The following is a 26,244-nucleotide window of genomic DNA, read 5'->3' on the forward strand; positions in this document are numbered from 1 at the left end:
CCAACGTATTTAAGCTATTTACAAAACAACGTTTATTCAACGTTATATATACCAACATTGGAAATATGGTAATTAAAAAACGTTGAAAAAGTGTTACTTTTAACGTTAATAAAACGTTGCTTTGACAGCTTAGAAGAAGTGGCAATTATTGTCTTATTAACTAACCATTGCAAAAATAATTTGCCGTAATGGAAAGGCAAGAAAAACTTAATAGAATGCATGCAGATGGTATAAAATATATTTTAATTAGTTTATATTTTAGTACGTGTAGTACTAAAAAATAGAATAAAAAAAAAAATATATATATATATATATATATATATATATATATATAAAACAAATGATGTCTATTTAAGAAATCTATTATAATGGCTTCACAATCTTGGGCTTTAGTTGTTTTTTTTAAAAACGGGATTGAAGCAGCGGTAGTTCCATCTTGTTGGGTAAAAGATGGTTGGTTATTTTGGCCATTTGGTGTTCAAGCAATGAAATCTGTCTATAATAATTTTCCAATTGATGATTTCTGGAACAACCTTGGAGTTAAAAGAATTAAAGTAACTGTAGGTCATTAAATTTTACAGTACTCATCGCTATTTTAATTGTGTTATATGAATAAAAAACATATTATGGTTTTATATTAACGGTGAAGTACTTTATCTCATTTTTATTTTGGGATAAGTAATATTTTGAATCTGTTTATTTTATTATTTCTTTGATACATATCGTAATCAGTTTACACTTAATCTACATTTTAGTTTTTATATTTTTGTTTATATTTATTTTACTAAATAATTACTAATAGATAAATTTATCTTGTGGTAGTTTGATTTTCTATCTTAGTTTATTTAGTAAAGCTCTGGTGGATCAAAGATCGAGGAATGATATGGTAACTGGTTTATATCTTAAGAACGAAGTAAAAATATGATTTAAATTGATAATTTATAGTTACACCTATTGAAGTAAGTTTTATTTAGTTAATTTATGTATGAAATTGTGACTATTTCTAGTTGTAAAATTTGACTTTCGTAAAATGTATATATATATATATATATATATATATATATATATATATATATATATATATATATATATATATATATATATATATATATATATACAGTAAACTCCCGTTTATTCGAACCTCCAAGTGTATAAGAATTTACTTCGAATAACCGAAAGTTAGAATAACAAAAGATGATCTTTAAAGTGACCCACTTCAATTTAATTTCAAGTTTTAATAAAAGTAGAAAGTAAAAAAGAAAAAGACCCTAGTAATGAGATGCTTCTTAAGTTTTTCAATAACATTCACTCTCAGACTACTAATGATACAAGTTTTACTTTTCGATTTAGATTCTATATCTCATGATATCTTGGCCTATCGATACGATTTCCTGTGAATTGTATTTTATATATTGTATAAATATATTTACAAACACTCTCACACACATAAATCTTAAAAAAATATTTATATTTTTATATATATCTATAAATTGTATATTTTATATAATTTGTATATTTTTATATTTATCATTGTATATTACAGTTAGCATTAAAAATCGGTTTTGAAAATACTGCAAGTGTTAAGTTCAACATACAATTTAGTTTCATTTGCCAATTCAATATATATATATATATATATATATATATATATATATATATATATATATATATATATATATATATATATATATATATATATATATATATATATATATATATTATAGCCACGTTTAATTACGTTGAATAATCATTTGCGATCTTTTCTACAGCGCATTTAAGCGTTGATTCATCGTTATATTTTAACCTTTACTTGACGTCTTTGAGTCACGTCAAATCGACGTTTTACTTCCAACATTACAAATCCTTGCAAAATCGACTGCTTTATTAACGTTAATGCAACCCCAGGCGGCAAACAACGTTGAAATAATGTTGAACTAACGTTGAAACATAACGTTGAATTTACGTTGATTCAACGTTTAGAATGAATGTTTTTTTCAACGTTGATTTATCAACGTTAAATCAACGTTAGTTTCAAACGTTATACAACGTTGATTCGACGCAAAAAAACGTTACAATAACGTTGAATTTACGTTGAAACAACGTTTAGAACGACAGTCTTTAATAAACCTGTATAGTTGTATATACAACTATACAGGTTTATTAAAGACTTGGATGTTATAGATTGGTATAACGCTCCAATATTTATAGAAAATTCTATTACAAAAGGCAACAATAAATGATTTATACACAACAATCCAAAAAATCAAACAGTCAACATAATTTTATCATAAATAAAATAGTGGTCAAATGAAATCATTTATAAAAAGAAGTTGTGAAAACGAAAAACTTATATATTTTAAACACTCGACAATAAATATAAATAAAACTGTGAAAAGCTGTTAAGGTCTGATATCTACTTTTGTTAGACTACACACTAATAATGTTTATCACAACTTTGTTGGTTTATTTATATTTATTTATTGTATTTATAAGTGATGTGATACGTATCACATCACATTATGTATTGTATTTAAAAGTGATGTGATACGTATCACATCACCTCTTGATCTTCTAGTTTCTAATGTGGAGAGAAAGGTTTATTAGTGAGTTTTTCATGATAAATCTTTTAAATTATAAACAGGAACTGCTCTATGTTGGAGTTTTTGAATCATAATAACATGTTTCATGAAACATGTTATAATGATTGAAAAACTCCAACATAGAGCAATTCCTGTTTATAATTTAAAAGATTTATCATGTAAAAACTCGTTAAGGATTTCATAAATACTGAATTCAGTATATGTGATAATATATATATATATATATATATATATATATATATATATATATATATATATATATATATATATATATATATATATATATATATATATATAATACTTAAATAAAATATATTAAAGTTGGAGGAAGACAATGATTTATTTATAATAAGAATTGAAGTATTTAATGAAAAGAAATGATTTAGATTGAAATAAATAATTTAAAAGCGGAATAAATCAACAAAAAAAATTATATTGTAAAATTCAATATAGTGGCATGTAAAAATGTTTACATATTTTTGACAATTAATTCAACCAATTCTTCTGCAAGCTAAAGATAGCGATTTACTAAAAAACTTTAAAAGACGAGTAGTTCTGATAAGTTTACATCATTAAAAGCAGCTGTACAGTTTAAAGACACTGGTTTATATAAACATTTATAAAAAAGAATTGGAAAGACAATTGCAATTGGCTTTTGAAAAAAAATAATTGGTTATGAAAATAAATAGAAATTTAATTTAATTTTATTTTTTAGGTGCCCCAAGAAGATCTAACGGTCTTTTCACAGAGCACCACGGAGGTGCATTTTACCAGGAAGTTCACGCCTCCTTCCTTACCGTGACGCGAAAATATGTCCATAGCTTGTTTCAAACTTGGAGCTCCTGCATTTACAGCAAGCGCTCTAACTACTGCGCCACGGCTGCACAACGATTGTTACGCAAACAATTCTCTTAACAATAATTTCTAAAAATCGTTCAAAATAACGATTAGCGATTGCGGAATAAGTAGTTCCTTTTGGAGAATTACACGGAAAATGATTGCTAAGCTATTCCCTAAGAGATTAATTCCACACGAGAAATTATCACTTCAAAGCCCTAGCGCTAAACTCAATGTTGATTGAAATAAAGACACGATATGACTACACACAGTTAATATAATATTTAGCTGTAACAATTTAATATATATAGATATAGAAGTAAGTATCAAACAAATCGTAAAGCAATTCTCTTTTTTATAATAAATAAAAAGACGAAACATTACAAGGAGCTTCACTTAAAAAAGTGAATTAGTTTTCACTTATGAAGGTTAACCAAAACAACACCTTTGGTTATAGAATTGACTATCCAGTCAGAACACTCCATTAGGAAAACAACCTTAAAATCATTGGACCATTGTTTTGATTTTGCGCCAGAGCTAGAGTGCTGATTTGGTATATTATTTGTGTAATAATTTAAATTAAAAAAAATGCTATAAGATTAAACTGATGAATCATAGTTATTGTAATAAATCTCATTTATTTGCTAATAATAATGATCCTGCCAATCAATAGTTTTGTAATAAATTGTAGTATGTTTATTATTTGTCTTGACTGAAGTTGAATCTTTTTGCATCTACATATATTGTTAATTAAATTTCTATTATGCAATATAGTCTTTCATATTAAAATTTATTTCGTTTTGAAATTCTCTTGCGAGATATGAACAATAAAAAAGCACGTTGTTCGCACTTAAACGAAAGAAACCCAAAATTAGGGAGACTGGCCTTAGACCACCTGAGATTGCTTTTAAAGAATATAAGAGGTTAACCACTGCATATGCGGTACACAAAACCGTTGGCGTACACTGATAGCTAAATGAAAAAATGTGCTTAGGACAAGGTTGTCATTGTCCCAGTTAGTTCTTTGTAGGAGAAAGCAATGAGAATTTTATTTTTATGTTTATTTTAGGTGCCCCAAGAAGTCCTAAAGTCTTATAATAGAAAAAGCTTTTGAAAAGAAGTTCACGCGTTCTTCTTTACCGTTGGTATAAAACTTACCTAGAGGTGGCGTTGAACCACGGTTTTCTAGCTTTTGAGACAAGCGCTCTAACCATTGCGCTGCGGCTGCAAAAGAAAGTATTTTTCTAACGCGGTTTCCAAATGATTAAAAGTTACAATTGTTTTAATAAAATAAAAATGCCATGAAAACTAGTTGGTAAATAGTTGTTATGAATGATTTAGTTAGAAAAATAGTTGCTATGAACGATTTAAGATGAGTTTTAAAATATTTTAAGTTACGTTATGGTGGTCTATATGTCGCGTTTACAACTATATTTTTTGTGTTTTTATTATTTAATTCAATGCATAATGACTCACAATCTATTTCATTCCCACAGAGATTGTTACGTAAACTATAATTAATTGAGTTGCAGATAAATATACTTACGCCCACACCAATACCAAAATTACGTGGTTGGTGAACTAATTTGTAATTAATTAGTTTAAATTTGCGCATTTGTTTCATTACACTTACTCCAAGTTTACGAAAGGCAAATAATTTTAAAGTCATGTTTTAATTCATCCAACAAAAAACTTAAAGTTTTTAAATTTTTTTTTAAACTTCGAATATTAATGTTTAAAATTGAAAAAAAAGTTTCCTTTTTTTGTAGATATTGGAAAAATTTGAAAACTGTATAGTATCCCCAAATAAATTTGTTCCCCCAATAATTTTTCAAACAAATAATTTTGAATAAAAAAAAAAAGTTCCTTAAAACTATTTCGGGGCCCCTTAATCCAGCACTGTCCCCCTAATTTAATTTTTATTCCTACGGGCCTGAGTATAGACTTTCAAATATTTATAAAATCTTCTACTTTGACTTAAATCGCGCGTTTTTTACTTAAAATTATTAGTAATTATTACACCATAATGTAAATGAACGCATAAATGAACGAGAACTTAAATGTCAATATAAAGAGTGCAATAAAATACACATATTAAAAATAAAAATAACGCTTAACGTTTAAAAATATTTTTTAAATTCCGGGTAAATATTTTTTAAATTCCGGCTAAAAGTTCATCCATAAAGCAATCTCCATCAACTATTTACAATCATTACAATCTCTTACTAATCAATTAGGTGTATACCCTACCGAAGCATTTTATTTGACTTTTAAAACACATTTCAGAAGGTTCTAAGGCAATTCAATGTCATGGGCAGTGGAATCATTCTTTTAAACCAATGTTTTACTAGCATGTTAGGCACAAAACTGTTATGTCTTCTAATTGATTTCTTTTATCTGTCTTTATGAGTTTTATTTGGCTGAACTCTCTTTCAGCTGAAGCATTGCTTACAGGAAGAAAAAATAAAAGGCAAACGCCGACTCGCAATTTTGAAAATCTTTGAAAATGCGTCTGTTTTTAAAAAACTTAGGTTCCTCCACTCACACTGCAGCTTTACCAAAGTGCACTGTGTTTTTAAATTTGGAAAACGTTTTAGATAAGCAGAAAGTTTGATTGAAGCTAGTTTTGACTAGTCCGAACGTAGATGGAGTCAAATATTTTGCAAATGTCAAAGTGATCCTCGAAAGAGAACCTTTTTTTCAAGTCCTCAATGACAGCAATCATAAATTCCCGAAAATTTCAAAACACCTATCTAAACTTTCAGGCTGAGAGAATACAGGAACAAACGCAGGCGGACCAGGTATATTCGGACCAGGTATATATCAGTTGAGTAGAGGGACCGTTTTCTTTATCAGACAAAGACGCCGCAAATGCATCGAAAAATTTGATTACATCTCCGCTTTGTGGTTGTGCTAATGGAAGATAAAGAAACATTGGACATTATTCCTGATAAAAGTTTGGCAAATTGAGAATAATATTGAAAATATAAAAAAACTATTTCCATTAACTACTTCATTTAAATGGATTCCAAGACCATTCAACTCAGTTTTAAATTAACACTTAATTGAGGTGGAGGGACAATCTGGTTCATGGTTGAATATTCTTTATTCAATTTCAACCTCGCTGTCGAGGACCGAAGGTCTTCATTAATAGTACAAAACGCATCAGATCCTGACATAAATTAAGCAACATTTTAATAATTAAAACTATTATCAATAATTTAGTAGTGAAAATTACTTCATCTTAAATGTATAAACATTATCATACAGAATATTATAGAAAAATCAATTTACCAACATATGCACTTCTCAAAGGTAAAGACTTGGGCGAAAGACACAAATCAATTGTTATGGCATTATTTTGGTTTCAAAGATATTCATTATCCATGAAGTTGCTTGCCAAATTTTTAACAAGTCGATTGAAAGAACGTACTTAAAATGTACTCCATAAATTCATAGTCAATGTATTGCACAAAAGTAGAAAAATCAAATCATTTGTCGCTTTCGGATTTGTTTTACATTTCTTTTCAAAATATAACATAAAAGCATTTAACTGCTCCCGAATTCTACGTACTGTATTGTGCATAGTAAGCCACCTTGTTTGGCCTGTCTTTAAAATATAATGTTCTCAACATTATGCATATTCTTGAAAATCTTTGAATTCAATCCTCCTGTTAGTGCTGAGGGCAAAGTAATTGTATACCCAGCATACTAAAACTTCTAGCTCCTTTGGAAGCTTCAAGTAGGGCTTGGAAGAACTTAAGTGAATAATATGACATTAGCACTTCACAGTTAACAATGAGGGACGACTGCTTTCAAATGGACGGACACAGATTTGTGTGCGCCAAATATAGTATGGCAAGTGTCTGCACAAAATCCAACAAGCTGATTCCGTGATCTCGCAACAAAGTCAACGTAGAATCCGTCAGTGATTTTGCAGTCCTATCTTGAACTTCTACCAGGTCCAGTAGCTCGACCACGAGATGACTAAGACTTAGGTCATAATACCGGATCATGGCAGCCAGTTTCTTTTCTACTGAGTACCAGCTGTTTTGTCGATGACAACAAAAAAATTGGTTTTTTTCAGCGTAGCTACGAGTTCTTGTAACAGGTAGATTCTTAATCTTTTGAGAAAAATAGATAGTTAATTAATAAGTAATAAATAATTATAATAGTATGTAAACAAAAAATAATTAAGTAGTTCAAGGTTTTACAAGGCTTTATATATGTTAAAAATATTTTTCGAACAATTTCAATAATACCTCGTTTTATAAGGCTACCGATTTTTTTGTCTTGTGCATGACATGTTGAAAACATTTGCATGGTCTGCTGAAAACCATGGGTACCAGTTTATCGGCCAAAGATAAAGCTAAATTGGTCTCAGTACTTAATATGGCCTCTCTAGATTTTAACTTTGCCACAGCCTTATCACGGCTGATAACTTCAAATCTTACTTTTTTTTTCTTTTTTTTTCGATGCTGGCTCATCAAAGTTTTCACATATATTATTAGCCATAGCAAAATCAGAACTAGACTGTTTCATTGATTATGTTGTCATCTAGATGTTGCATTATTGTGTCAATATCGTGTTAACTAATGTTTGAAATTTTAAATTGAACTCTCTTGACAATAATTACAATCATCATTAAAACGTACATGAAATATTTTACATACAAAGTTTCTCCCTGATAATTATTAATGATTAAATAATCATTAAAACGTACACAATAATTACTACGCTATAACTTTCTATCATTTATCGACGTGAACAAATTCATTTAACCAAATTCATAATGGTAAAATAGATTTATACTGTTAATTCATAAATTTGTGAAAAATATTTTTTTTCCAAGTAATAAAAAAATCTTACGAAAATCATAAAATTTTATATAAAATCACAATTCTCAAAAAAAGAGGTCGAAAAATCGTACAAAACGTGATAAATCATGTAAAGTGGAAACACTGCTTGGCTTATGCATAGCCATGGCCTACTTAAATTACACGGCCTTATTTGTTGCATTTTCCGTAAAAAAATACGAGGCCAGTTTTTTTACGGTTTATAATAAAAGCTTGAGTTCTTATTATGGTTGAGTCGTGTTTGCACTATAAATATTTTATTCTTATTTTATTAAACTGGTTAAATAATAGTTATATTTTCTATAAATAATTATTTTATGTGTTGGATTTTTCGCTAACTGATAACCTGCTTAAGTTTATTTCAATAACACAGAATACCGAAATAGGCTTTCAGATTTCAGATAGCTATATCAACACATACCAACATGCTACTAAAAATAACCTCACATGTTGCTAAAACTAACCACAACTCTCCATTCGAAATAATTTTAAAGGTATTTAATTTTGTATTTATTATAATTACAATTATTAGGTATAAAACATGGATTTTTCTTTAGAATATTTACACTGCAAAACAATGTTTTGCAATTTAAATACTCTATTATGCTGCATGTTTCAAACATGCAGCAATTAAAATGCAACAAATCAGGCCATTTATTTATAGTAGGCCAAGAGATATTAGGCATACCAACTGTTTTGGACAAAATATCAGGCATACCAACTGTTTTGGACAAAATATCAGGCATACCAACTGTTTTGGACAAAATATCAGGCATACCAACTGTTTTGGACAAAATATCAGGCATACCAACTGTTTTGGACAAAATATCAGGCACATCAACTGTTGGAGCCAATAGCGGTTAATAAAGTTCGTAATTTTTCATTTTCTTTTCATTTTCATTGAGTGTCATATTTCTTAACCAAAATGGTTTCACAGTGGTGAAAATTACAAGTTAAAAAACTATAATATAAATAATAAAATCATTCAATCTTTATAAAAAAGTTGTTTTTGTTTTTATAATTGTGGGGCTTCAAAAATTTATTTTTATGTTTCTTATGTTTTGATATCCTCACCTAAAGTTTACATAACAGGTTTTAGGTATGTGGAAATTGCGTTTTACGGAACCTAATTTTGTGCGAAAATTCTGTGCCACGTTTTTTGAACTTTTTTGTTAAGGTAGCATCAGATAATCGTTTTTTAAAGGTGTTTCCTTAAAAAAACATATATAAAGTTAGATAATTTTTGAAAAAAAGAATAATTAAGCTTCAATTTTATATAATAACAATGTGTGGTTGGTAAATTTTGTATTAAATTTATTGATATCGAAAATTAGGTTGTTCTCACAATTATCGAATTATTGTTGAAGATATGCTCAGATAGTTTCCAAAACTATCCAGATGAATTTATTTATACGGATTAAACATTTTTGACTCTAGGGTGTGTTAAAGTATCACCACCACATCAGCCTGCAACCTCAAGATAAATTTATTGTATTTGTTTTTGTCTGGAATCGAATTTTGATAACTTTTTGTATAAAAAATTACAAATTTTGTGAAAAAATTTTTCCACAGTTAAGGTGGTGGTTTGGCACTCCTCTTTCCCCCAAGATGCGACCAGTGGATAGAAACCAATATAAATTTGTAGCCCAATGTTACACCTTTCTTTGAAACCAAGTTATATGTATTTAGACAAGTATTGACAAAGTTATAACAATTTAGATAAATAAAAGCTAAACTTTGACCACAATTTCTTCAACAATTCCATATATAAAAAATTTGGTACTTAAAACCTCATAACCTTTTGTAGAATTGTTCAATTTTGATAATTTTTTTACCATTAAAAGACTGTATTAATGCTCTTTCCAATAATGTATAACTATCTAGTTTTTATAATCTAAAGTTTTCAATCCACATACCTACAGGTTTAGGTTCGAAAAAACAAACTGATGAGTGTATTACCTCAATGCACTAAACTGAATTTAAAATAAGAGCTGTTGTTACCGATAACTATTCTACTAATGTTAATACATTTTCAAAGTTTTACAAAGCATATAATGGAAACAGAAAACTATTTATTTATCATCCAGTTTAAAAAAAGAGTGTTTAAAACATACTTGTTGTTTGAAATACTCCGTTTTATAAAAAATGTAAGAAACAACTTGTTAAACGCAAAAAAATGTTGAAGTTACTGCTGGCTACATTGCAGGGAATATATTTATTAAAGTTTATTAAAAGATTAATTATTAAACAGGCAAGAAAGAGGAAGAAAAATTAATTATCAAGTCACATATCTTGGAAACAACAATGAGTTGTCAATTTTACATTCGCAATATTTGTCAAAACATCTGCAACTGCAATATAGAGTTATTTTTTTGAAAGAAATGATGCAGCACAATGTTTATCATTGTTTTATAAGTTATTTATCATACTTAATTCAAACCAGAAGCTCAATTCATCTAATCAAACTCAGCAATGCTGCTTTGAAAGGTGATAATAAACCCACACTTTATAGAGAAATTGCAAATTGTACTAAAATTTGATCAAAATGAAATTTGATAAATACTTCACATTAACCAAAAAAACTTCTCGTGCTCTAATTACAACACTACAAGCAATTGTATCTCTTATGAATGATTTGGTGGAAGAAGGCTTTACAGTTGTTCTTACTTATAATTTACAAAGTGATCCTTTGGAGCTAGGTTTTAGTAAGTATAGCCTAATGACCAGTGGCTGACAATTTGTGAGTCTTTTAGAAATATGCATTAGTAAAAAGATTTTAGCAGATTTTCCCAGAAAATATTTATCAAAATTTTGATAATCCTTAAAAAAGTATTATGCAAGATATTGCTTAGTTGTCTACATAAATACTAGTGTCAGCTTTCTGAAGTTAGCATAGATATATATATACTAAAACAAGCAATATTAGTAAAAAAATAACAAAAAGATTTTGGTGTCAAACTTATGATCAATACACGTTATTTAATACAAAGAAGAACCTATATATCCAATTCAACCTCTCTCTAATTTTATTTGTCATCTTTTTAGTATTTTATATGTTATTTCTCCTATTCTAATCAAGCATTGTAATCATTCTTTTTCAATTAAAAATTTGCAGAACAAATTTTAAAGATTTGTTATAGCAGTGTCGATTTTACAAGTAAAAAACACCAAAAGTCAAAATCAAATATAGATCTCGTATTGTTAATAGTTTTTTTAATAATAACTTGCAAAAAGAAATTACATATCCATTATTAATGACATCAAGGAAAGATCAAGTAAATAAATTCCAAGAAAGGCAAAGGTTAAAGGAATATTCCTAGTAAAAAGATATTTCTTCTTTTAATTTCAATTATAATACATACAAAATTACAAACCTTTGATTTTATTTTCAATGGAGAGTTTTAGGCAATCTTAGCAACATGTAAGTTTATTTTCCGTACCATGTTAATATATAGCTATCTGAAAACATATTTCAGTATTCTATGTTATTGGAATAAACTGAAGCAAGCAATCAGTTCACAAAAAATCCAGCACAAAATAATGTAGGTACTCAAAGAAAATCTAACTGCTATTAAACCATTTAAATAAAATAAGAACAAAACATTTATAGTGCAAACTGTAATAAAATATCACATGCCCATAGAAAAAATGAAAACGAGAATGCGCTTTCGAGTTATTGCACTTAGAAGTGTATCCAGTACGTCCGAAACATTCAACTATATAAACAATAAAATAGAAACGCAACGAGTTTCATAAAAACGTTTTTTTAATAATATACTATAAATGAAGTTAGCATGAAATGGTAATATATTTTCAGTTCATATTAAAAAGTTTTGATCGTAATAAATTGCGTGACAATAGTGAAAAAAAAATTACACATGAGGGATGTAATATTATAGAGATTAAATACTAATCATTTGCAATATTTTAGAAGCCGGCATAGGAGAGGTGTAATAAAATAAGAGTGATACTTCATTACAAAATACGACTCTAAACCATAACAAAAATTAAGTTTTTATACAGGAGCCGTAAAAAAACTGGCCTCTTAACTTTTTACGGAAAATGCAACAAATCAGCCGTGTAATTTAAATAGGCCTTGGCATAGCGTAAAAATCTCAGCATTTTCTATGGTATAAACTACTGTCAAAATTCATAAAAATGCTAAAAAATGGTTGAAAGTATTTTCAATATATAATTACATAGAAAATTAAAAACATTTATTTCTCTTAAAACAGAAAAACTTTGACAAAATTAATATTTTTTATATTGACTAATATAAAAATTAAAATTTATATAAGATAACTGAGATAAATAGTACTAAACTAAATAGTATGAACGGCCAGCCCGAGAAAAATTAATCTCTGCAGATTAGAGCAGATTAGAAAGTTTTGAATGAAAATTTGTAAACACTTGATAAATATAAATGTACAAAATGCATAAATATAAAGGCACAAAGACAGAAAATCTCTATCACTAGAAAAAAATTGAGGAAAGGGGAAAAGTTTGTTGAAGAGCAGTAAAAATTGTTTTTTGGACAGTGTCATCAAATAAGATCTCCTCTAAATTGTCATCGAGTATGACAAATATCGTTAATTTAAATAAATTCTTAAAAAAAACCATGAACTATTTTTTGTAACTTAAGTAACTATTTCTTTGATTTTAGTTAATATAAATAATATTTCTAAGTATGTTAAGTGGATTGCTATCCAAAATAAACTTAGGTTACATTTTGTAAAAGACAGAGTTTGATTTGGTAAAGCTAGTGAGTTGACACAATGCCAAATCAAGCTAAGACTTAGAATAAAAATTGAAAGTTTTGCTTGCTTTGTCTATTAAAATGTTTAAGACAGCATACTGATTTCCAAACAATATAAATATGCCAAATTTACAAGACATCAATTTACATCAACATCAGAGTCGACTACGCCATGGGGGCTATGGATGCACTAGCCCCCAATTTTTTCGAAAAGACTTTTTTCTTTTATTCCTAGATATAAATGAATAAAATTTTTTTTAGAAATTGACGATTGTGCCCCTCCACTTTGAAACCCGTGTCGTCGGCCTAAACATCAGTGATTCTTGGATAAGACTCTTGAAAATTGTGCAGAACTACTATGTACAGGAAATAAGAGTAGAAAAACGTTGCACTCCTAGCTTTATTTTTAAGTTAATAATTGTGAGACCTGAATCAAGAGGCACAATGTAATGTTTCCTAACTTGCCTAATTGGTTCTTCGAAGTTGAAAGAAAAACATCCTCATGAGGATCAAACCGCCATTGAGAAAGAACCAAGTTTGTGTTGTTGAATATGCCTCAGACTTTTAGAAAAAGGTATGCCCCACCAATGTTTTTAAATAAAATTCATAAAAAACCTTCAATCTTAAGCAGTACAATGTGCTAAAGCAACCTCACAAATCGCATTTTGAACTGTTTCCAATAAAGAATTAATTCCAAATTTAAATAAATTTTCTAAGAGGTCAACACCTAAGTAATTCTTCACTTGCAGTGACTTAAAAATCACCAAAAAAAAAAGGACTGGCACAATTAGACTGTTGCTCATTGCAAAGATTTACTAAGTCTAGTGAATTATTTTATTTTGAAAATTTTTATTTCGTGAATTATTTTATTTTGAAATTATTAATCTTAAAAATTTTCTAGTGAATTCTTTGTTAAGTTAGGAATTAATGGTAACAAAGATTTTTTTAAGTTTTAGTTTAATGATTCTGTGTTAAGGAATAAAACTAGCTTGCCGTCAAAATAACAACCTTTTACTCAAAGGACATTCAAAGACACTGGATTCAAGGGGCAAGTTTTTTTGCAATATCAAACAATTTGCCATAGACTTTCTCCAATATTATAATAGAATTAAACAACCATTTATAATAATAATTATAATATAATTAAACAAATGATAGTATAATTAAACAAATCTGGTCACTGATTACTGAAAATAGAGTTAAACTGATTTCGTTAACCAAATATGATACTCTTTCCCAAATATAGTACGTAAAATATTGTACTCTTGCACATGATGTGACTTGAAATCTAAGTGTATTATCAAATCTGGAAAATTGGGCTCAATCAAATCTAGCCTCGAATCTTTTTAGCAATCTAGTTATTGCTAGTGCTAAGTTGTTCGGAAATGTCATTAGAAAGGCAATTGTCAACGGGCTTGATAATGTTCTAATTTTGGAAATTATTCTACCGATTGTATTTCCTCTCAGGAGCTGTCAATCATCTTTTCAAGATCAAAACTAGTTGGATAGAAGCTGTTAAGTGACCAACTGCCCTACACATTTAACTGAGCCATCATGGGAGTCAGTTTGAGGGAAATGAGTGCAGGATGCTTCTTAGAAATGTGGATGTGCTGCATTATAAGGCTAATACAAACATGGTTTTTAACATTGTTCACGTAGTTAAAGAGTTCAAAATTTTCAATTTAGATGTCAAGGCCTCCGTTGGATTCATCCTTCAGCCTGATTCATTGAAAAAATAAAAAATATTTCAAAATTTTTACTTGTCGATAACTGGTGTAAGCGTAACACCCAAAATTCACATTCAACTCATCAAGAGTTTCATCAGTCACAAAAAATCTACATATAGAATCCTAAGGACCCTATAGTGAACAAACTGTGGAAACTGCTCATCAAGGTTTTTATCAACTTTGGTTATGATTAGCAGCACAATAATCATCCAAAGTACAAAGAAAGATCAAAACACTGCAAAACTGATCTAAACAAAAGCATCTTTAAAAACTGCTAGCACAAATTGAATTATTAGAGAAAATGTATCGGAAATTCATATTTTACGGTTTATAATAAACATTTTCATCTTAATCCTAAAACATAATTAGTTTAAAAACCATGAATTTTGATATTACATTTACAAATTGTAGAGTATTTGTACTAAAAGAGTATATGTGCTATTTATAAACAATTTTTTTATTGAGAAAGTGAAGAAACATATCTTCAAATGTAATCAACTAAATACATTAACTTAATTTTGAAAGTAAATGTATTCAACAAGCCTTCAAGTGTCAATAAAAAATTTGTTAACAGAGACGTATTTTGTTTGTTTGTTATACCAACTGGTAGTCTTTAAACCAGGCTTTGTACTATTTTTTAGCTTTTTTTGCATTTTAGTAGTAGTTTATACCTTAGGACATGTTTATATATTTATTACAGTTGTAGCCATAAATTTACATATAATGTATACATATAGCGAGCGGGGAAAACACTCCGCTATAAACAACCAGTTTTATAAATGTCCCAAATGTCCTAAATTTTTTCCACCACCAGAAGTCTAATCTACTTTTGAAAGAAAGTAGTTTGTTCCAGTATTTTGCTGATCTATTATACAAGTAGTTGTGTCTTGGAAGACAGTTTAGAAAATACTCACAACTTATTTTAGAGTGGTGACCACGAGACAAGGAGTTAATAAACTTTGATAGAAATATATCATTAACTATATCAAATCTTTATAATAAAAATTAATTTAAATATTTGGATTAAATTGCATCAAAGGCGCCAAATCAAGTGATGGTAGATTTAATCTTCTTAGCCTTTCGCAGTATTGAAGATGTCTCAAGCTGGAAGCCCATTTTGTTGCTTTGCGTTGAATGGATTCGACCAAGGCTAAATCAATTTTTAAATAAGAAGCCTAAATAGACATTTCATATTCAACGTGTGGTCTTATAAACATTTTTTATAATTAAAGAGCTATATTTTCATCAATCAAAGTGAACGTCTTTTTTAGCATACCAAAAACCTGCAAGGATTCAGAGACAACTATTTTAACATGTGTACTTTACTTAAGGTTAGATGTAAAAATGACTCTGAAATCACGCTCTTTAGTAGAGCTTTTTAGGCATTGATTTATTCCTTGGTTATTTTTCAGAAAGTAATTGTAATGAGGCTTGATTTGACTGTAATGGGCATCATGAAATTTTGAAATGTGTTCCAATTATTATTGTATACCAAGCGTAGATGATTCTCCAGTTCAACAAAATTAGACTATGGTTAGGTTTTAGAAAACAGTTCAGTATCATCGGCATATATCTCAATAGTTATAGTAAGTTTTGCAAGGTCATTTGTATAGATAATAAAGAGGAGCACACTGAGAACATCAACCCATACAGAACTGATATTGTTAATTGTATCGCTTTGTGTCCTGACCAATAAAAATGATTTTTTTCATTGTAGGAGTTTGCCGTTTATTCCAAAAGATCTTAATTTTAGCATGAGTCTATTGTAAGGTACAGAATTTACGGCTTTGTACAGCTTTGGTAAAATCAAGATAGTACAGATTGGTGAAAGCAAGATAGGTTATATCAATAAACTGGTAAGATGCTATGGAAGACGATTCAATATCAAAAGTCTCCATTAGACTAATTACGCATGATTTATGATGAAGGAAGCATTTTGACTTGCAGAGAGCATGTTATTATCGATAATTTGCTTTGAAATCTTTTTCTTTACAAGCTTTTTGAAGATTTTGAAGACAGAGGTTGTAAAATAGGTCGATAGTTTTCAGGAAGAAATCTCTCTTTTTGTATAGACCGGAATAATATTTGCTAGTTTTGACAGAGTGGGTACTACTCCAGAATTAAAAGATTTATTGAAAATTTTTGTTAGTGGAATTGCAAAGCTTTTGGAATATATATTAAGAATTAAGGGATGCAAGCCATCAGATTTGAAAGATTTTCAATGGTTTAGATCGGTAAGTTCATTAGTAATATCTGAGATTGAGAAGTCCAAGTTTTCATTATAAAAGCATTTAGATTTAATATCACTTTTATTTAGCGATAGAAAATATTCAGAACATTCAAGCATAACCACAGATTTAAATTGAGATTTCAGAAAATCAATTATATCAGGAAGAGCTTTAATAATTCGTGAAGTATCTTTGAGAGAACAAACTCCACCTTTAATTTTTTGTGGTCTGTTAACATATTTGTCGACAAGTTTTGGGTTATTCTGGGATTTTGATATTATTTAATTTTCATGTGCTCTTTTTGCTTTAAATATTTCAGTTTTTACGGAACAATTAAGACAATGGTAATTTATTTTAAGCTCATTATTCTTCCATTTGGTTAAGCAGTTGACATACCATTTCTTCTATTTGGTAGAGTAGTTGATATGGCAAGCTGATTTTTTTGCACGGATTAAGTTTTTAATATGTGTTTTTTGTTTTATTAATCTTGGGAATAAAATATTCACAAACAATGTGATAGTTAGAAATTAGTAAATTGAACATTTGATTTGCAATTTTATGTAGAAATAAAAAATTCCAGTCAATTAATGCAATAAAGTTTGATATTAAATTGTAATCACCTTTGTTGTAACTGAACAACTGAGATTCATTTTCGGGAAACGGTTCTGAAACTAAAAATCACCAGGAGATACTTAAACTACCCTTGTCATTTTAGTATCTCTTCACAATTAAAATAGAATTACTGTTGCACGAAAATAACAAGGCCAAATTGTTATTTAAGGAACCATAGTCAGTCTGGAAAGTAGGAACTATGATATTATTTAAAGTGGCTGTTGTGGTAAATGTTCTAGAAATCATACTCGGTAGGATTGTTTGAGTTGAAAGATTTAATACCACCATTAGACCACTTTAAATTCAGGAGGTTGAAATCACTGATAATCAAACGTCATTGTAGATTTTCTAAATTAAGCTATGAGCTAATTTCAGCCAAATATTTTATTATATTAGCATTACTTAGTCTATATATACGCCCGATAAGTATATGTTAACTTTTACAATGTTCGAGAAGATTAGTATAAAGTTGATTAACTTCATAAGAGTTAAATACGTTAGTAATGTAGATAGCTACACCGCCACTTCGACGTCCGTCTCAGTGATCTATACACTATAGGTTATACCCATCGATATTTGGTATTGAATCATTTCGAAACCATGTTCGGAGACTGTAATAAGATGATAATGTTTTTATATCAGTATCTATTTGTTTGGATTATGTTTGATAACATAATTAAACTATATAGATATTGCAATTAAATCGGCAATTTTATTATCAAGAGACGTTACATTAGTATAATGACAATTAACGCAATGGTTTGTTTTTTTGTCATGAAGATTTGTTCTGAAGGTTTGTCATGAAGGTTTGTTTTTTTGTCATGAAGATTTTTACTTTTGTACTTAAGGTTTGTTGGTAAAAGAGTGGAAGAAGGGTAGTAATGTTTATGTAGTGGTTTGTATATTGTTAAATTTGACTTGTCCACTGCTTTGTATACCATAACTAAAGGGTGATGTTTTTAAAGTGTTCATACTATTTAATTCATTACGCTTCATTTTTAACTGACAATTTAAATATTTTCCAGCCTCAGTCAAATCTGGGCTTATAAAAACATTTTTATAATTGTCTGATTTTTTTTGATTTTTTTGCTGCTGTTTGTAATGGCTGCTGTTAGTAATGGGTTTCTTTTGGAAACAATTTATCGTTCGACAATAATTGGTATTGGTTTAGAGGACATAGTTTTAATACTTTTGACAAATTTTGGTTTTTCATGATATGCAATTGTAACTAAAATGTTTTGAACCGTTTCCTTATTGTAGACTTGCTTATCTGCATCTGATAACTTTGCAGATTCTTTAATGCCATACATAATAAAATTTTTTCACGTTTCTTTTTTTGATCTTGCTCAATGGCTAATGCGTTGATAACTGTTAGTTGTTCAATAGGTTGTTTTTTATATGTTCTTGCTTGCAACTGTATCCCAACTGGACTCAATAGTACTGGTAGTTGTATTAGTTTGCCGATTAGAATTTCGGATGAGTTTATCTATAATTAACTGTTGTTCCTTTAATACTTGTTCTAGTTTAGATATTTACCCGACCACCTGGGTTGGTGTTAAATTAGTCATTACAGATGAGTTTTTTTTTGTTTTTGTTATGTCTTTTATGTTACAATAAGTAATTGCATATAGTTATTAATTTTTTTTTTTAAGTTTTTTTCTTTATCTATTAGACTGGCGTAGACGTTAATCTGTATTACATTGTTTCATGCCAAGGATCGTGAATGCTGGATCTTTTTTACTCTGCTCATAGACTTTTGCTTGAGCGTCCTTAATAGTGGCTATGCAACTTTTCCTGTTATCTCCTAATAAGGGTGTAGCTCTAAAACTCAGTTTGATGGTTCTTAGGTCGGCTGGTAGTAAGGTTTCTTGAACTCTGTGGTAGTTCTCAGATAGGCTGATTCCATCTACAGCTGTAGAATATCAGAGTATTAACAGTGCCATGTTGCGAAAAGATGGTATCCCGGTTTATGCATTTGATGCGCATTGTCGAGGCCGCAAAAGGAGCCCTTAGTTACAACTTTGGGTTAATTAACAGGACTGAGACAACTGCATAGCTCAATGCTTAGGAGGCTGTGGTCTATCTATAAATAAGTAAACCACTCTTTAATCTTAAATAATGCCCAAAGTAACCAAAAATAATAAACATAAAAAAACAATCCCCACCACCAAACTGTTTTAATATATCTTTTACAAATGTTTGTGGTCTGCGAAGCAACTTTTTATCAGATTAATCTTACCTCTTGCAAAATTCACCAGATTTGCTCTTAATGAAACTAATTTAAATTCCACTATTCCGTCGTCAGATCTCAGTGTTGATGCGTGCTATCCTTTGATTCGCAAAGACTCCCATACTACATACTTGGTTTGGAGATATACCTACGCATCAATTAATCTATTTGTTGTGAAATCAGATTTAAATCCTGTGGTCATTCTTTTATGTGCTTCCGCTTAGCACCTCTTCAATTAATTACCCTTCTCTTTGCTCTTTATTGTTCCCCTTCTTTCCAAGACTGCACTTTTTTAGATGTAATTTCTAACCAAATTGACCATGCCCCATGCTTTTTCTCTCTTAGGAAGTTCTGACAATGCAAAGATCTCTATAAATTGTTCATCTTGCACTTCTTCTTCGGACTTACCTTATCATTGCACTACTTACGACTACCCTATAGCTGACTGGAATTCTTTTCGTGACTTTTTTCATAATGGTCCTTGGGCTGATATCTTTTCTCACTCCTCTGATAAATACGCCCCGACGCAAACAATGAATGATACGAGAAGAAATTAAAGCTTTTATTCCTTCTCGTTGGTTTCAAGTCAAGCCTCATTCTACTCCATGGTTTTTACCTTCTTGTGCAGCTGCTATATCAAATTATAATAATTTTTATCATCTTTTTCAAAAAAAAAAACTCTCTTAAGAACAAAGGGCTATTTATTATTGCAAGAAATTGTTGTAAGAAAGTGCTGTCTAATGCTCACCTCCATTTTTCTCAGGTTTACTAAATGTCGTATTTTATCTCAAAAGTTAGGTTAGACAAAGTCCAAAAATGTATTGTAAACGTAGTTGGAACCGCTCTATCTGCTAAGCTTGAGCCTCTTTCTTATCGTTGTAAAGTTGCATCTCTTTCTCTTATCTAAAAATACTATCATGATTACTGCTCAAAAGAGCTATCATCTCTAGTTCCATCAACAAAAAAATTTATTCTTGCTTGACTCGTCATTCAGCAAAGTCTCATTCTTTTACTGTATCTATCCATGCATGTTTTAAAAACTTTTATACTTAAAGTTTTTTTTCCCGCACTTCAATCCTTTGGAACTCATTCCCCTAATCATGTTTTCCTGACTTATACAACCTACAACTTTTCTTCTGTCTACTATTTCCTTGCTCTATAACTCTATTCTTTTTTTTTTTAGTTACTCTGAACTTAATAGTGGTTGCTTGCAGCGTTGATCGAAGTGAATTAAAATTGAAAAAAAAATACGTGAAAGTATAATAATTATACCGAATATCACAGTAATCGGTAGAGTTTTAAGATGCATGTAGGAAGTTCACTTATGGAAGTTTTCTTAAGTAAAGGGATATTTCCGTTAAAATACAATGGGTTTTTTCCGTTAAACAACGAGAGATTTTGTCATCGCAGCTGTCCGATAGTTTCCGTAAATTAAATAAATGATGAAGATAATATTTCGTTCATATGAAAATTTAAAAAGTTTATTTCTAACGGATATTTTATATATAAAATAGATTGCATGTCAAAGTTTCTATGATTTACATAAAAAATATTAAACTTTCCGTGATTAACATTTTATTTAAACAACAAATACACGAACAAATTATACATTAGTAAATAAACAATTTAAAAAAAATTATTAACAATTTTGATAAGTACAAAAAGGGGAAATATTACGAGGAGGGGGGGTGATCCACCTCCCTCCTCCCAAAGAAGGTAATTTTCAAGTTAAAGTCGGTTTTTTTCAAAATTCGTCGGCTAGTTGGGTATTTAACACAATTCAGTCGGGCAAATTTTCGTTTTGAGGACTTTTTTTCTCTCATTTTTAAAGAACCGGTTGTTTTTAAGGACTAACCCCCCCCCCCTCATTTTATTTGTAAAATCGCCTCTGAGTATAAATAAGCACATAAAAATATAATTATACTACGTATTCCTATATACATTTACAATATAGATATATTTAAAAATTTATTTTTTAGTAATATATATTGGTTTTTCAAAAATGAAAATAAACCAACCCAATTACAAAAAAAATACAGTCTTTCCTTCCTTTACTATTTCAACTCAACTGAAAGTTTTAAATACTAACAAAAAAAACATAAGTTTTTGAGTTAGGAAAAATTTTTGTTTGTAACAATGTAATAAATTATAAAAAACACTCTATTATTGGCGCCATATGCCATTACTCCTAAATTTAAAATTGGATTTTTTTGTATTATTTTTTCTTCAAAATCAAATTCAAATAATCAACTGCTAAATTTAGCTACAAAATAACTCAACAGTTTAACAATTTAACAAAAATCCAATTTTTCTTTCCTTACTTATAATGAAAATTTAATTTATCAAACTATAATTTAAAATCAAATTTAAAATTCTTGTCTAAATATGAACAAATGCGAGCATAAATTATATACATTTTGTCATAGACATATATATGAATATATAAATGAACTACATCTAAATATAAACATATATATTGTTATTAACACATATATGAGTATAGTCATATATATGAATGTAAACACGAAGCATCATTAAAACATATTTAAAATTTAGACAATTACTTAACCTTTAAGAGAACCTTCGTCATTGTCATGGAAACAATCTCGAAAAGAAAACAAGTCCTCATTTCATATTTAAACTAAAATATAATAAAATCAACTTATGTAAAGATGAAATATTGAAAGTAAAATAAAAAATTTGAAATAAGAAATACCATAAAACTGACTAAAGCTGAGTATTTAATTTTATCTAAATACAATTTTCACAAAAATATGTTCATATATGACTTAAAAAAGTACATAAGCATCACGAAAATCACAGATAATCATTCAACCGTAAATATTCTGAAAATAAACGTTCGTTGCTATTTACAAATAGTAATGAGATACTAATTTTAAGTAAACAACTTATCAAATAATTTTTATATATATATATCTCTATCTCTCTCTCTCTCTCTCTCTCTCTCTCTCTCTCTCTCTCTCTCTCTCTCTCTCTTTCTCTCTCTCTCTCTCTCCTCTCTCTCTCTCTCTCTCTCTCTCTCTCTCTCTCTCTCTCTCTCTCTCTCTATATATATATATATATATAAAAAAAAAAAAAAAAAAAATATATATATATATATATATATATATATATATATATATATATATATATATATATATATAGACCACTTTTTGCTTTAAGGCGTTTTTTGCGTAGCCTATTGAGTAAATCCAAACCATTCAAACTTTATAATATTCTCTTATATTTTGCCCAAAAATTATACTTAGAACTTTTTTTTCATTTGACCAAGAAGTTTTCCCGCGTTTTAAAAAAAGAAGTCTATTGGTCAAAGGTACAACACGTACGTTGTACCTTTGACCGATGCGCGTTGTTCCTTTGACCAAAATGTTATTATTAAAAAATCATGCAATGTTTGAACCCTTTTTAAGATTTTAGCTTGTTATATATTATATAGAAACTTTTGGTCCATCTTATATCAATAAAAAAAATCTAATTATTTTGTAATAAATCCTAATTGTCTAAAAAAAAACTAGAAAAATCAATCTTTACAATCTTGCAAAGACTTGTGTATTAAAGTTACGATACTCAGTATTACTAATTTTTTTCAATAAAATCAGTTATTATAACTATTTAGATAAAGTCACATATTTTCTTTAGTTAGATGCTACTTACATGAAATAATTAGGATTAAGGTCCAAAACTTTAAACGCGATTTAATTGTACAAAACATATTTTCTAATATATACAGTTATTTCTATTATTTTAGATAAGAAAAGAGCAAAAATATATTTTTATAACTTATGTTAGCTGGCGGTCTATATTCATTTACATATGATCATAATGCTTTTCATAGAAAATATCTTAATGATGACAACAAAAAATACAATGATAAAAGAGTAAAATATATTAACTATTGCAAATAGTCAGATCAACATCAAACATAAGATACTGACGCCTAGATGAACCATGACCAATACTTGGTGGTGGAAGTTTCATAATAACATCCTTAAGTTCCAAATCATAAAGATTGTCATCTTCTCTTATAAACTTGTTACAAAAGTCTCCTGATTTCTTAAGATACTTAATTTTGTAAACTATACCAACAACTTCTAAAACTTCTGCTACATAAAATCTAGAGCATTTCTTTCCAGCCAACTTGACAATTAAAAAATCTCCAGAAACAATTTCACTTTCATTATCAAGTATATTTACTCCAAAATCAATTTCATTAGAGCTTTCATCATTTAAACATATGTCAGACTGACTAAAAATAATCTGCTTTGCCATTTTTTTTCTTTTGCTTGAAGAGGTCTTTTTAAATTGTTGGTTATTAGATTTTGAATCTAGAATAACTTTAATTTCAGGGGTATCAGTTAAAATACATGATTTTCTATTACGTCTTTTTGAAGTATTTGTTTTTCTTAATTTGGCTTTAGGATGAGGTCGTATTATCTCAGGTGAAACAATTGATCTTGATGGTAAACTCACAGTAGGGATTTCCCCTAAAACAATAGATGACGTTGATGGTACACTGGATGGAGCAGTTTTAACATCAATAATCTCATTAGAAAGGCAAGCTTCAGTATTCACTATTGGCCTATCAGTAACATTTGCAGCTAAAAAGTCAATATCAGTAAAAATATTTTCATTAAATGGATAAAATCCAGTACATTTAAAACTGTTTATAATATTATTTGGTACAAAAGCATGAGGATAAGCTTGACCAACAAGGTAAGATATATCATAAATTGTGACTGGTTTACCAGCATTGCCTGGTGATATCATCCAGTTATTCATGGCATTGTTATAAAAAGTTTTAAATGGTCCAAAAACACCATGATCAAGAGGTTGCATTTTATGGGTTGTGTGAGGATGAAATGTCATTAAAACTATGCCTGATTTTTTTGCTAACTCAATAACAGAAATGTTTACATGACTCTCATGATTATCCATTAATAAAAGAACAGGTTTTTTAATTGACGGTCCCACTTTACTAATAAAATGTTCAAGAAATTGCACAAAAATGACTTCATTTGACCATCCAGACTTATTAGCTGCTCCTACACTTCCAGGAGGACAATTATTTAACATGTAGTCTTTGAATTTAGCACGTGGAAATACAAGTAATGGTGGGATGCTATTTCCAGTAGCATTAATGGCTGCAATCATTGTTACATTGTTGCCTCATTCAGTACTAGTTATGCTCCCTATTTGTTTTTTACCTTTTGGAGCTAGAATTTTTGGTGGTACGTGGACTGTGGTAATTCCTGTTTCATCACAGTTCCAAATATTTGATGGGTCAAAATGATAACGTTCTAAAACATTTTTGTAATTTTTATATACAATTCTTACAGTTTCTCTATTGAATGCAGAAGATCTACCAAGACTTGTAGGTTGTGGTTTACGTAGAGATAGCTTGTTATTATATCTTTTGCGAAAATCTCGCAGCCATTGTTCACCTGCACATTTATTTTTCATCCATGAAGTTTCAATTTTTTTATGATTTGCTAAAGCATACTCATATGCAAAGGATCTTATCTGCTTTAATGTAAGTCCATAATGCATATTTGCAGCATCTGCCAAGTAGTTTACCAAAATTAATTCTTCTTCAGTTGAGAATACTTTTTTTGGTTTGGTATGTGAATATAAATATTTACAACTACCAGATTTTTTAAACTGCTTCAACTGATATATTAAAGTTGACTTTTTAATGTTGCAATGTCTTGCAGCTTCACTTAAACTCATTTTTTGTTGAAGCACAAAATTCACTGCATTTAGCATATCCATTTCGGAAATCTTTTTGCGAAAAACACCAATCTTGCTCCTTGGCATTTTAAAACTAAAATATATTAACAAAATTAATTAACTATTTCGATACATTTAATTCCCTATAGCTGAGCAGAAACTAGGTAATAAAATGAACTTGACAATAATATTGCTTCAGCTGTCAAACTAACTAAATTAACAAAATTGATTATTCTAAGTGTAGTAGTGGTTCAAGAATAAATAGTGAATTGCATTAAAATTCAATGGAATTATTTCATCATCATAATACTAGAAACAATTTTGCATTAAAAAGCAATAAAGCACAGACGACGCCTAATAAGGTAGATTATAAATTTTATAATCTTGCCCTCTTAAAGTCCGCAAATTTCCGAGGAAGCAGTTTTTATTGGTCAAAGGTACAACGTCCTTGACTGGTCAAAGGTACACGAGATGGGTTTCTTTAACAGTTATTGTCTTAATCCCCATTTACGGTCAGACATAATCATCCAAAATTTTCCATAACAAAAATAAGATGTTGGGTAATGTTTATAATGTCGTAGATGAATCAAACAACAATTTATCACAGTTTTAAAATCAGAATAAGATTAACACAAATATTTACTTTTTAA

The sequence above is a fragment of the Hydra vulgaris genome, chromosome 09, assembly GCF_038396675.1.
Source record: "Hydra vulgaris chromosome 09, alternate assembly HydraT2T_AEP".
Classification (NCBI taxonomy): Eukaryota; Metazoa; Cnidaria; class Hydrozoa; order Anthoathecata; family Hydridae; genus Hydra; species Hydra vulgaris.